Source organism: Microplitis demolitor, chromosome 7, assembly GCF_026212275.2.
Source record: "Microplitis demolitor isolate Queensland-Clemson2020A chromosome 7, iyMicDemo2.1a, whole genome shotgun sequence".
Lineage (NCBI taxonomy): Eukaryota > Metazoa > Arthropoda > Insecta > Hymenoptera > Braconidae > Microplitis > Microplitis demolitor.
This window is the reverse complement of record NC_068551.1, coordinates 11,306,126-11,318,737: the sequence shown is the minus strand read 5'-3', so window position 1 is coordinate 11,318,737 and position 12,612 is coordinate 11,306,126. Positions and strand designations below refer to the sequence as shown.

Below are 12,612 nucleotides of genomic sequence, written 5' to 3'. Positions count from 1 at the left end.
TGTGTGGGAAAATTAATACAGAGATCATAAGAGCCGATGGATAAAATAAAGTACTAAAAGATCAGTAGAGTGCATGCCATATATTTGAAATTTTCATCGTCAAGCGCGCGTTTGATCACTGAAAAATCTGCCATCTAAGCGTCGGAAATCTGAAGCTCACTCGCCCCATTGATTATTGAACCTCGGCATTTCGATAGCATTCGCTAACCAAATAAGGGAATTACGCGCTAGTATCGTAATCAGCAACCCCTCATTCGCATCATAATCATGGTGACGCTTGCTTGAAACGGAAGTGGTCGTTACACTTGTTGACTAATTTCTTTTTGTTTATTAAATCGTTTTTTTAACATGTGACTCTCAAAGAGTTTTGGGCACTAGCCTATGTTAAACTTTTGAAAGGGTTTGAGACATATTTCTGGATTTATTTATATTTTACACAATTAATTTAATTCACCCTCTAGTTACTGCGCGTGTGTGCTGCATTATATAAATATTTTCAAGGTTTGTAATTAATATTTATAGTTTCATGTATCATGAAAATTATTTTTAGTTAATCATTTTTTACATTTGTGTACATAGTTATTAAGTCAATTTACGCGAATCGAAAATATGTTTTATTTTTTATCGACCGATATTTCTACTAAATCTTTCATAATAAATAATTACAAAATAAAATATAATAGTGATTATTATAATAATCGTTATAGAAATGCTTTTAAAATGTACTTTAGTAGCTTCTACAAATCTTAAATTATGTACTAAGGTGCTCCATTTGGAACGAACATTTTTTTAACTTCCCGAAAAGAAATTTATTAATTTTCAAAAATTCAGGAAGTTATTAGTTCCACCCCGATTTTGGAAAATCGAGTTTTCATATCACATGTCGACGTTTTGAAGTCCTAGGAAGCTATTCTGACTATTTTCAGAAGGATGTCTGGTGTGTGTGTGTGTGTGTGTGTGTGTGTGTGTGTGTGTGTGTGTGTGTGTGTGTGCGTGTGTGTGCGTGTAAACTCTTAATATTTTTGTAATGAACTGACCGATTAAAATGTTTGAGGTGGCAATCGAAAGAGTTTGTTGGCCGTCAACTTTTCTAAAAATTTCAAATCGATCAATCAAATAGACTCTAAGATATGGAAGAAAAACAAAAAAAAAAATTTTTTTCAGTTTTTTTCAAATTTTCCAGAAATGGCTTGATCGATCAATTCCAAAATCTAATCAGCTCTAGAACTCAATAAAACGCGTCGATTGCCGCCTCAACCATCTCAATCGGTTAATTCGTTCATACGATATCGTGGGAGAAAGAAATGCTAAAAAACGGGTTTTCCTGAAATCAATGGCATACAACAGTATTTTCGAGCTTGAAGAACTCGAAAATGTATCCACAGCAATGTTTTCGAGCTCAAGGAGCGGGAAGTTTTAGTGCTGTCCCGCAAGGTCAACCGATAGACAGATTTTTTTTTTAGCGGACTGAAGAAAATTTGGTTACTTATGTTGAGAGACAAAGTCCCTGAAAATTTCAGCTCTTAATTTTAATTCTAAGTATTTTCTCTCAAGCATCAAAGTTTTCTTATTTAAAAAGCATGTAAATCGAATGACTTTTTTTTTTTTAATTACTATAACTCAGCCCGGTTTCGAGCTATCGTTTTGAAACGAAGTGTATAAAACGGTCGTGGTCTGACTTAATCCATGTCGATTGTATCAGCTTCGAAAGTCAATTTTTCATTTATTTTTAATAATACTGAAGAAACCGCTCATCTTACGAAAAATATACATAGGACCAATCTTTTCTCATGACATTTATATTGCTAAAGTGCACTGTTCATGAGATGCATGCATTTTAACATTTTACATTAAAAAAAAATCTGTCTATCGGTTGACCCTGCAGACCAGCCCTGAAACTTTACGCTGTTTTAGAGCTCCTTGATCTCGAAAACATTGTTGTGGATACATTTTCGAGCTCTTCGAGCTCGAAAATACAATTGTATGCCATTGTTTTTGGCGATAACCGTTTGTTAGCATTTCTTTCTCCCACGATATCTTACGAACGAATCAACCGATTGAGTTGGTTGAGGCGGTAATCGGAAAAAATAGCCCCGGAAAAAATAGACCGGAAAAAATAGTCACGGAAAAAATAGACCCGGCAAATCAACTTATCAACTGAATAGCGATTTCATAAGGGACTTCATACTCGGCCTTACAATTTGATGGTATCATGTCTTTCGACGTCTATCAATTTGGAACTCGGTGACACGACCTTTGACCTGAAGACAAATCACTCTCGACAAAATACCCGCTAGTGCCACTTTTGATATTTTTTTATGTGTGGGAATATTATTTTAATTACACAAAATTCCTAAAATAAGGCACTATTTCCATACTTTTTTCGGTCTGGGTATATTTTTGTAATTGCACACACACAAAATTCGTGAAAAATGGGTGCTATGTTTCACACCCTTTTCTGTGTGTGTACATTGATTAAATTGCACACACACAAAATTCGTAAAAAAAAAAGACGCTTTTTTTCACACCTTTTTATGTGTGGGTACATTTTTTTAATTACACATACAAAATTTGGATTTAATAACAATTGTTGTTAGTGTATTATCTGATAGTATATTGATTATAGATATTTTGGCTTGCGAGTATTTTGTCGCGGGTATTTTGGTTTGCGGGTGTTTTGTCGCGGGTAATTTGTCTTCGGGTCAAATGTTACGTAGCTATCAATTTACTTGTTAATTTCTTTCGTGAAAAAAGGACACCTCTAAGAAATCCAGGGGCAAAGTCCCGGTAGGGTCCAGGAGCAAAGCCTTATACAAAATAGAATGAAATTAGTTGTCTAATGAAAAACATTAGATGTTTGCATCCGTTTTTTTTTGTTCTATCTTTGCTAAGTTATTTTCTCGGAGACTATTTATTCCGGGTCTATTTTTTCCGGATCTATTTTTTCCGGTCTATTTTTTCCGGGTCTATTTTTTCAGGTCTATTTTTTCCGGGATCCGGTTGAGGCAGCAATCGGCGTGTTCCATTGAATTCTTGTGCTGATTAGATTTTGGAATTGATCGATCGAGCTATTTCTGGTAAATTTGAAAAAAACTTTAAAAAAAATTTTTTTTTTTTTGTTTTTCTTCCATATCTTAGAGTCTATTTGATCGATCGATTTGAAATTTTTAGAAAAGTTGACGGCCAACAAACTCTTTTGATTGCCACCTTAAACATATTAATAGGTCCGTTCATTAAAAAGATATTAAGAGTTTACATCCATACACACACACACACACCCACACACACACATACAGACACTCGGACGTCCTTCTGAAAATAGTCAGAATAGCTTCCTAGGACCTCAAAACGTCGACATCTGATGAAAACTCGATTTTCGAAGATCAGGGTGAAACCAATAACTTCCCGAATTTTTGAAAACTAATAATTTTCTTAGCGGGAAGTTAAAAATTGTAAGCTTACTATAGTACTATTTTTTTTTACTATAAAATATTAAAATGCACGTATCTCATGAACCGTGCACTTTAGCAATATAAGTGTCATAAAAAATTTTGTAGAGGACTAAAATTTCCTAAAAGATTGGTCCTATGCATATTTTTTGTAAGATGAGCAGTTTCTTCACTATTATCAAAAATAAATGAAAAAAGTGAAAAATTGACTTTTGGAGCTGATACAATCGACATGGATCAAGTTAGACCACAACCGTTTTATACACTTTTAAAAAGCAATAATTATTCTACAACTAAAAACTGGTTTTAAAACGATAGCTCAAAACCGGACTGAGTTATAGTAATTTAAAAGAAAAGTGATTCGATTTACATGCTTTTTAAATGAGAAAACTTTGATGCTCGAGAGCAAGTACTTAGAATTAAAATAAAGAGCCAAAATTTTAAGGGAATTTTTCTCTCAACATGAATAACAAAATTTTCTTCTGTCCGCTAAAAAAAATGTTCGTTTACAATAGAGCACTCTAATGTTCATTACATACATTATTCTTATTTATATACATGTAATTCAAATATAAAAAAAGTCGGAGTCAAAGATTGACAATCATCCTTAGAAAACTATTACGCCCCAGACAGGAAGGTACGACGGGCCCAGACTTGGCTCAAGCTTGGTTCAACTATATCGAACTCTGGGCCAAGTTTGTAAGCCAGCCTTGTTCCAGCCTTGGTAAAAGTCTGGAATGATAACAGGGTGCCAAGCCTGGTTGCCAGCCCTGACCCATGCTTGCTTGCCAGACCTGGCCCGACCTTGGTTGTCAGACCTGACCCATGCTTGATTGCCAGACCTGGCCCATGCATCGAAAAAACAAATAAATTTAATTGAAAAAAAAAATATTATTATTAAAGTACTCAGTTTGTGATCATTAACGCTTAAACTATTTGAGTGAAGTAAATGACGTAAAAAAAACTCGGTGAAAATTCTGCTGGGCTCTAGGCGCGAACTGCCGTCCTTCTGATTGCTGGGTTTGAACGATGGCTACTGGACGAACCTACTGATGTTGAATTGAAACTTTTATATGTTCTACTTATTCATTTTACTACAACCACTCGGTTTTATGAAATATAAAGAGCAATTTAATTAATATATTCGATTAAGAAAAAAAATAAATAATTTCGTATTATTTTTATTATAATTACATCATTTTTTAAAATAAAATTTATTAAATTATTTGATTATTTATCGAGAACCCAGCTCAATTATCTTTACCACCATTATTAAAAAAAACATTTATTATAATAATTCATGAGTTATTTTTTAATTAAATTAATTTTTATAAGTAAAATTATTAAATTACAGTTGTTGCTTGCAAATAATAACGAACTAAAAAATGTATTAATTATTAGATGTAAATAATTTTAATCGGAATGTTTAAATATTTATTCATTAAAACTTATTTTAATTCAAAACTAAATAATTATTAATTTAAAAACCATAATAATAAGTTGATTGAATAATTAATAAAAAACTTGGATTAGCCAATTCTGGCTAAAGGATGGGTAACTATAGGTATACCCGAACTTGGATAATCCTACCTTGGCCCAAGCCTGGGTCACCACTGAATGGCCAAAATAGAGGAACCCAGTCCTTCCCCAGACTCGGGTAATGATTGGAATGGCCAGGATTGAGTAACCTTTCTTGACCCAAGCATCGGCCAATATAAACGTGGCAAAGCTAGGTTCCCCAGTTCTGAGCCAAGGAGGGCCCCTTTGTTCAACTCTGGCAGCTCTTGTATGGGTTATTCAGTCTAAGCCCGTGTTAGGTTTACCACTCAACGGCCAATCCTAGGTTATTCAATCTTGGCCCATGTTAGAGTGACTTTAGGCGGGCGGGCCCCGGTCACATAGAAGTATATTGCACAGAGAGGTAATTGCGCAGAGTCAATTTACACATTTAAATGTTGCACAAAAACCTTTAGCACAGATGAAGATTGCCCATAGCAATTTTTTACACAGATCCCGTTTGCACGGAATTAATGGTAATTTTACCATCTGTCATACAGATTATACAAACAACTTTACAAAAATGACGTTAGATGGGTAAGAATCGTCAAGTAATACATTATGAAGATTTTCAAATCATTACAAACCCTTTATTCAATTTTTAATTAATTTTTAAATTAAAAATCCAAACTTTTAAATTAAAATTTATACTAAATTAAAAATTTTTTTCATTTTGCCGGCGAAATTATTAGATGTATCACAAAATTTCACAAACTCTTTTTGCAAACAATTCTATTCACTACCAAATATATTTACAAAGTTTTGATTTTACGCGATATTTTTTAGTTATTTGCATTTCATTGTCAACTTTTTAAAAAAGTCGTGTTCTGTTCGATTTCAGAGCTTGACATTGAAACGCAAATAACTGGAAAACAATAATGAATAATTATTATTATATTTTGATTTTTCGTAACTCATAAGAAGTTTTTTATTGGAATTTCGAAAAAAAAAACATAATGAAACGCTATGGAGAGTTAAAAAGTCTCTGAAAATAGTATCCACAACCCCTACTTTTTTGAAATATTCGAGTGCATTTAGAAATCCTCGAGCACTACCTATAACAAAGCATTGCTATATACACGGAAAAAAAATTCCCGGATTTTTTATGATTTAACTATCGTAATTTTCATTGTATAGTATTGTAACGCTGGATTATAAAATTTAAATCATAATTTTTACAATAGACTATCGTAAATTTTGTTTTATAATTAATACTACTAGAAGAAAGAAAAAATCAGATACTAAAGAGTAAATTATACAAGTTGTGTTAATACAAATTACAATACAACTATCGTAAAATAAATGAGTCGGTAATGTAGAATTTTTTTAGATACAAAAGTATAATTAGAAGTCAACCGAGTAAAATTTATTTCTTAAAAAAGTAGAACTTATAATAAAAGAAAAAGAAAATTTATCATTTCGTACTTTTTTTTTTTTTTTTTTTTTAATAATTACATTGAGAAGGTGAATACAATGTCGAAATAAAAATGTTGAAGTAATAATAATAAAACATTTATTTAATACACGGAAAAAAATTTCCGGATTTTTTACTATTTAACTATCGTAATTTTCATTATATGGTATCATAACGGTGGACTATAAAATTTAAATCATAATTTTTACAATAGAGTATCGTAAAGTTTGATTCATAATTAATACCACTACAAGATAGAAAAAATCAGATACTATAGAGTAAATTATACAAGTTGTGTTAATAAAAATTACAATGCAACTATCGTAAAACGAATGAGTCGGTAATGTAGAATTTCTTCAAATATAAAAGTATAATTAGAAGTCAACGGAGTAAAATTGATTTTCTTAAAAAAGTAGAACTAACAATAAAACAAAAAAGAAAATCTATCATTTTGTATTTTTTTTTTTAATAATTAAATTGAGAAGGTAAATACAATGTCGAAATAAAAATAAAACATGTTGAAGTAATAATAATTAAACATTTATTTAATATTTTTTGAAATATACTTTTTTGGTATATAAAATTTATGAATTATTATTAATTATTCATTAATTTAACTTATAAGTTATAATATCACATCAGGTTCAAAATGTACTATACTTGTTTCTTTTTGAATTAAAATAACTCATTTTTTTATATCCAAAATATGCACATGTAGGAAATTAAAAAAATCATAGGTGCAATTTTTTCGAAAAAATTTTTTTTTTTCATAATTTAGCATTTTTAAAAAAATCCAAAAATTATTAGGCGTCGGCTAACTTCATAAAAAAACATTAAATGTCCATAATTTGAGGTTATTGAAATGTTTACCTCATCGCCAAGTCGAATAAAATTATTCATTGTCGACAAATGAATAATACTGTGTAACAAAATCAGGAGATTTGAATTTATTAAAAAAAAAAATTCATTTATTTAGAATCATTCATCCTATGACAATAATACTATACTTGTTTATAAAAATAAACTTCATGTCCAAATAAATAATTTTAAAACGAACGATATATCCACAGAATATTTAGTTTAATAAAAATTGAATAGTAATAATTATACTTACACCACCAAATTATTATATTCCTTAATTAATGTAGGTTTGTAATGAAGAAAGCTCAGTCTTTTTTTCAATTTTTTATATATCATTGTCCGAAAAATGTCATGAAAAATAACCTCTATTTCTGCACTACATTGTAGATAAAGATGCACTGATTCATAAACATGTATAGTTGAACCACAAATAATACGAACAAAATAGATGTCATGATTTGTATATACATATACCCATACAGGAAGCCCCAGAGTTGAACGACGGGACCATGCCTGGGACATTATTGGGAAGCCCATCTTGGCAAACCTATACTGTCCCATGCCTGGGTCATAAATGGTTAATTAGTCTTGGCCATTCCAATGATTACCCTAACATGGGCCAAGACTGGATAACCTAGCCTCGGCCAAGCCTAGAATCACCCTAACTTGGGCCAAATTCGTGTAACCTAACCTCGGCCGTTGGATGGTAACCCTAACATGGACCAAGATTGAATAACTTAGCCTCGAACGTTGGATGGTAACTCTAACATGGGCCAAGACTGGATAACCTAACCTCGGCCAAGCCTAGAGTCACCCTAACTTGGGCCAAGTTTCGTAACCTAACCATGATCGTTGAATGGTATTCCTAGCATGGACCAAAACTGAATGACTTAGCCTTGGCCGTTGAGTGGTAAACCTAACACGGGCTTAGACTGAATAACCCATACAGCAGCTGCTTGAGTTGAACAAAAGGGCCCTCCTTGGCTCAGCACTGGGGAACCTAGCTTTGGCACGTCTATATTGGCCCATGTTTGGGTCAAGAAAAGTTACTCGATCCTAGCCATTCCAATCATTATCCGAGTCTGGGCCAGGACTGGGTACCCCTATTTTGGCCATTCAGTGGTGACCCAGGCTTGACCCAGGACTGGGTAACCTAGCCTTGACCGACCCAATGATTACCCGAGTTTAAGCGAAGACTAGGTTCCTCTGCCTTGATCATTCAATGGCAACCCAGACTTAGGCCAAGGTAGGATTATCCAAGTTCGGGTATACCTATAGTTACCCATCCTTTGTCCAGAATTGGCAAATCCAAGTTTTTGATTAATTATTCAATCAGCTTATTATTATGGTTTTTAAATTAATAATTATTTAGTTTTGAATTAAAATAAGTTTTAATGAATAAATATTTAAACATTCTGATTAAAATTATTTACAACTAATAATTAATATAGTTTTTAGTTCGTTATTATTTGCAATCAACAAGTGTAATTTTATTATTTTACTCATAAAAATTAATTTAATTAAAAAATAACTCATGAATTTTTATAATAAATGTTATTTTTAATTATGGTGGTAGAGTAAGATAATTAAGCTGGGTTCTTGATAAATAATCAATTAAATTTAATAAATTTTATTTTAAAAAATTATGTAATTATAATATAAATAATACGAAATTACTTTTTTTTTTAAATAATCGAAAATATTAATTAAATTGCTCTTTATATTTCATAAAACAGAGTAGTTGTAGTAAAATGAACAAGTAGAACATATGAAAGTTTCAATTGAACGTTAGTAGGTTCATCCAGTAGCCAGCGTTCAAACCCAGCAATCAGAAGGATGGCAGTTCGCGCCCAGAGCCCAGCAGAATTTTCACCGAGTTTTTTTCACGTTATTTACTTCACTTAAATAGTTTAAACGTTAATGATCACAAACTCTAGTACTTTAATAATAATAATTTTTTTTTTTTTTTAATCGAATTTATTTGTTTTTTCGATGCATGGGCCAAGTCTGGCAACCAAGCATGGGTCAGGTCTGACAATCAAGGTTGGGCCAGGTCTGGCAAGCAAGCATGGGTCAGGGCTGGCAACCAGGCTTGGTGCCCTGTTATCATTCCAGACTTCTACCAAGGCTGGAACAAGGCTGGCTTACAAGCTTGGCCCAGAGTTCAACATAGTTGAACCAAGCCTGAGCCAAGTCTGGGCCCGTCGTACTTTCCTGTTTGGGTATACTCTCACACAAGCATCACATCATGGTATTGTGACATTTGTCTTTCATACGTAAATGCTTCAGATGGCATATACTATACCATTTCAGAAAATTTACAATCCAACTATCGTCATTTTTGTGGCTTGTATTGTAAAAACATTGAGGCAGCACTGTAAATTAAGAGGAAGAATAAAAGAATAAATATTATAATTAAATCATATTTTTTATTCTTTTACTATTTACGATAGTAAGATTGTAATATTTCTTATTGAATTTTATACAACAAACTCGTAATGAAATTACGATAGTGAATAGTAAAAACATTATAAATAGTTACCACTAAATGTATTGCAGGAAAAATTATTTTTACACTTTCAGGTACAGAAAAACTCTTTTATTATTTCAAAAATTTTATAACTTTATTGTAATATGTATTTAGAGTAGGGTTGCAAATTTATTAACGAAAAAAACTTTATTGACAATCGAAAATTAAATTTTAATTTAAAATCATTCAATTAAAAATTCGTAAATTCATATGGGATTGAAAATTAAAGACATTATAATTTCGAATTGGAAGGCTTCGATTTTGAGTTTAAAAATTAATTAAAAATTTGAATAAAGGGTTTGTAATAATTTGAAAATTTTCATAATGAATTATTTGACGATTCTTATCCATCTAACGTCATTTTCGTAAAGTTGTTTGTATAATCTGTATGACAGATGGTAAAATTACCATTAATTCTGTGCAAACGGGATCTGTGTAAAAAATTGCTATGGGCAATCTTCATCTGTGCTAAAGGTTTTTGTGCAATATTTACATGTGTAAATTGATTCTACGCAGTTACCTCTCTGTGCAATATACTTCTGTGTAATCGGGGCCCGCCCCTCTAGGCTTGGCCGAGGCTAGGTTATCCAGTCTTGGCCCATGTTAGGGTTACCATCCAACGGCCGAGGTTAGGTTACGCAAACTTGCCCCAAATTAAGGTGACTCTAGGGTTGGCCAAAGCTAGGTTATTCAGTCTTAGCTCAGGCCCGGGTAATCATTGGAATGGCCAAGACTAATTACCCAGTTATGGCCCGGGCATGGGACAGTATAAGTTTGCCAAGATGGGCTTCCCAATAATGTCCTATGCATGGCCCCGTCGTTAAACTCTGGGCCTTCCTGTATGGGGCATTATTATTATTTTAAAAATCACTGGTAGAAAAAAAAACTCTGAAAAACAGTTGAGCCTGAAAGATAATCCCGAAACTTCCCGCTGTTTTCGAGTTTAAGAAGCTCGAAAACATTGTAAAATTTTGAGCTCTTAGAGTTAAAAGAACTGTTAAACTGAAACGACGTATATTTCACTTAAAAAAAAAATAATTTTTGTCCGACGATATCTTTGGAACGAATCAACCGATTCGAGTGTTCTTGGTGATAATTGAAAAAGCTCACCAAGACTTAGGACTGAATCCATTTTCAGGCAAATCAGGCAAGTACACGGCAAGAAAAATCTTCTCAAAACAACTGAACATTTCGTTACTACAGCTATACTATCTATAGTCAACTCTTTTTACGATATTCTGTACAGTCATTTTGACGATCCAAGTATCGTCGCCGCGTAACGTCAAAATGGCAATACTAATGTCATTATAGGTATCCAAAGAAACGCTAATAAGACAATATTTTAGGTAGTTTTGGATAAAAGAAAATTTATGTAAATTGAAAGATGTCAAGTTAAGAATACAGCCTAATAAGAATAAGAAGTATGTGACACAATGCTCACAAAGGCTTTTTGATGGTTAGCTTGACATCTGCCTAACTGCGCAAGTTTCACGTTCTTAATCAACGCTGTTACGATCCATCGTATCATCAATATAACGATACGAATTCGTATAATGACAAAACGATAACCTATTTTGTCAAAATAACTGAATCTCGATGGCAACTTTTCGAAGTATGGCTCAAATAAAAAAATGAATTCTCATTAGAGGACAAACATTGAATAATTTATTCAACGATACTATAGATCATTAAAGTAAATAAGAATGTTGTTAAATTAACTATACGTATTGCAATAATTCACAAGTGAATAGTTATTTTCACAATCAACTGTTTGACTATTATTAAAATCGCTAAAATGACAAAATTTTTCTCGCCGTGTAGCTTATGAGATATACGAAAAATACCTAGAAAAAAAAAATCTAAGCTCTTTCGAATGCCGCCAAGAACGCTCAAATCGGTTGATTCGTCTGACAGATATATTGTCGAACAAAAAAAGTTTACATACACACAAATCCACATAGACACACACACACGCTCGCACGCAGACTGGCGTACATCCGAAAATGGCCAGAATAGTTTTCTAGGATTTCAAAATGAGATCTGATAAAAACTCGATTTTCAAAAATCGGACCGAAACTGATAACTTTTCTTTTTTTGAAAATTTTCAATTTTCATAGTGGAAAGTTAAACATTAGTCACACAGAATAAAGTGCACAGTGAAAAATGTTGTGTATTTGTGTTAAATTTTTTGTGTTGATTATTTTGTGTTAAATCAACACATTTCACTGTGTTGCTTAAAAATTCTAAATCGATATATCGACATTTATTAACTGTTACTTAGAAATTAACATAAAATTTGTTGAAAACTCAGTCAATAGTCACTGGATATTTATTAGAAAATTGAAAGTAGAATCGAAATTTTACAAATGTCATTTTAACTTAAAAATTATTAATATATTGAATTATTAATATATTGAATTCAGCGTTTACCAAAAGCTGGAATTTTTATCATGCTACCCAGATAGCAAAATGACGTCTTTAGTATGAATTTACCATGACGTCTTTAACGAGCTCCTAATTTTGACTTCATAAAGAAATTTAAAAATGAATACATTCAGACGTTATAAAACTGACGTCTTATTTATGGAGTCTTCAAGAACTCTCAATTAAGAATTCTTAAAAATGACATCTTTAAGAAGTCATTATAAGACTTCTTGAGGACGCCTTCAAAAAGACGTCGTAAAGCAGTCATTCCGATTTGAATGCTGTCTGGATAATCAAAAAAGTTAAGTTATAATTTAGGATTATTTTATACAATGTAAAAATTATTTTTCGCTAAGAAAAATAGGTTTTTGTTTCAT

General features: G+C 32.0%; 1 protein-coding gene across 3 annotated transcripts in view; it reads left to right on the top strand.

Annotated features, from left to right (window-relative positions):
* LOC103577979 (CYFIP-related Rac1 interactor B) overlaps positions 1-12,612 on the top strand; it is a 67,159-nt gene that overhangs the window by 45,143 nt on the left and 9,404 nt on the right. Inside the window, exon 1 of one of the 3 annotated variants that reach the window (XM_053740850.1) lies at positions 281-501. The exons of the other annotated variants lie outside the window; for them this stretch is intronic. The gene's annotated coding sequence lies outside the window, so the exon portion shown is untranslated. Of the gene's footprint in view, positions 1-280; positions 502-12,612 lie in introns of those variants that run through there. 3 annotated transcript variants of the gene reach the window in all.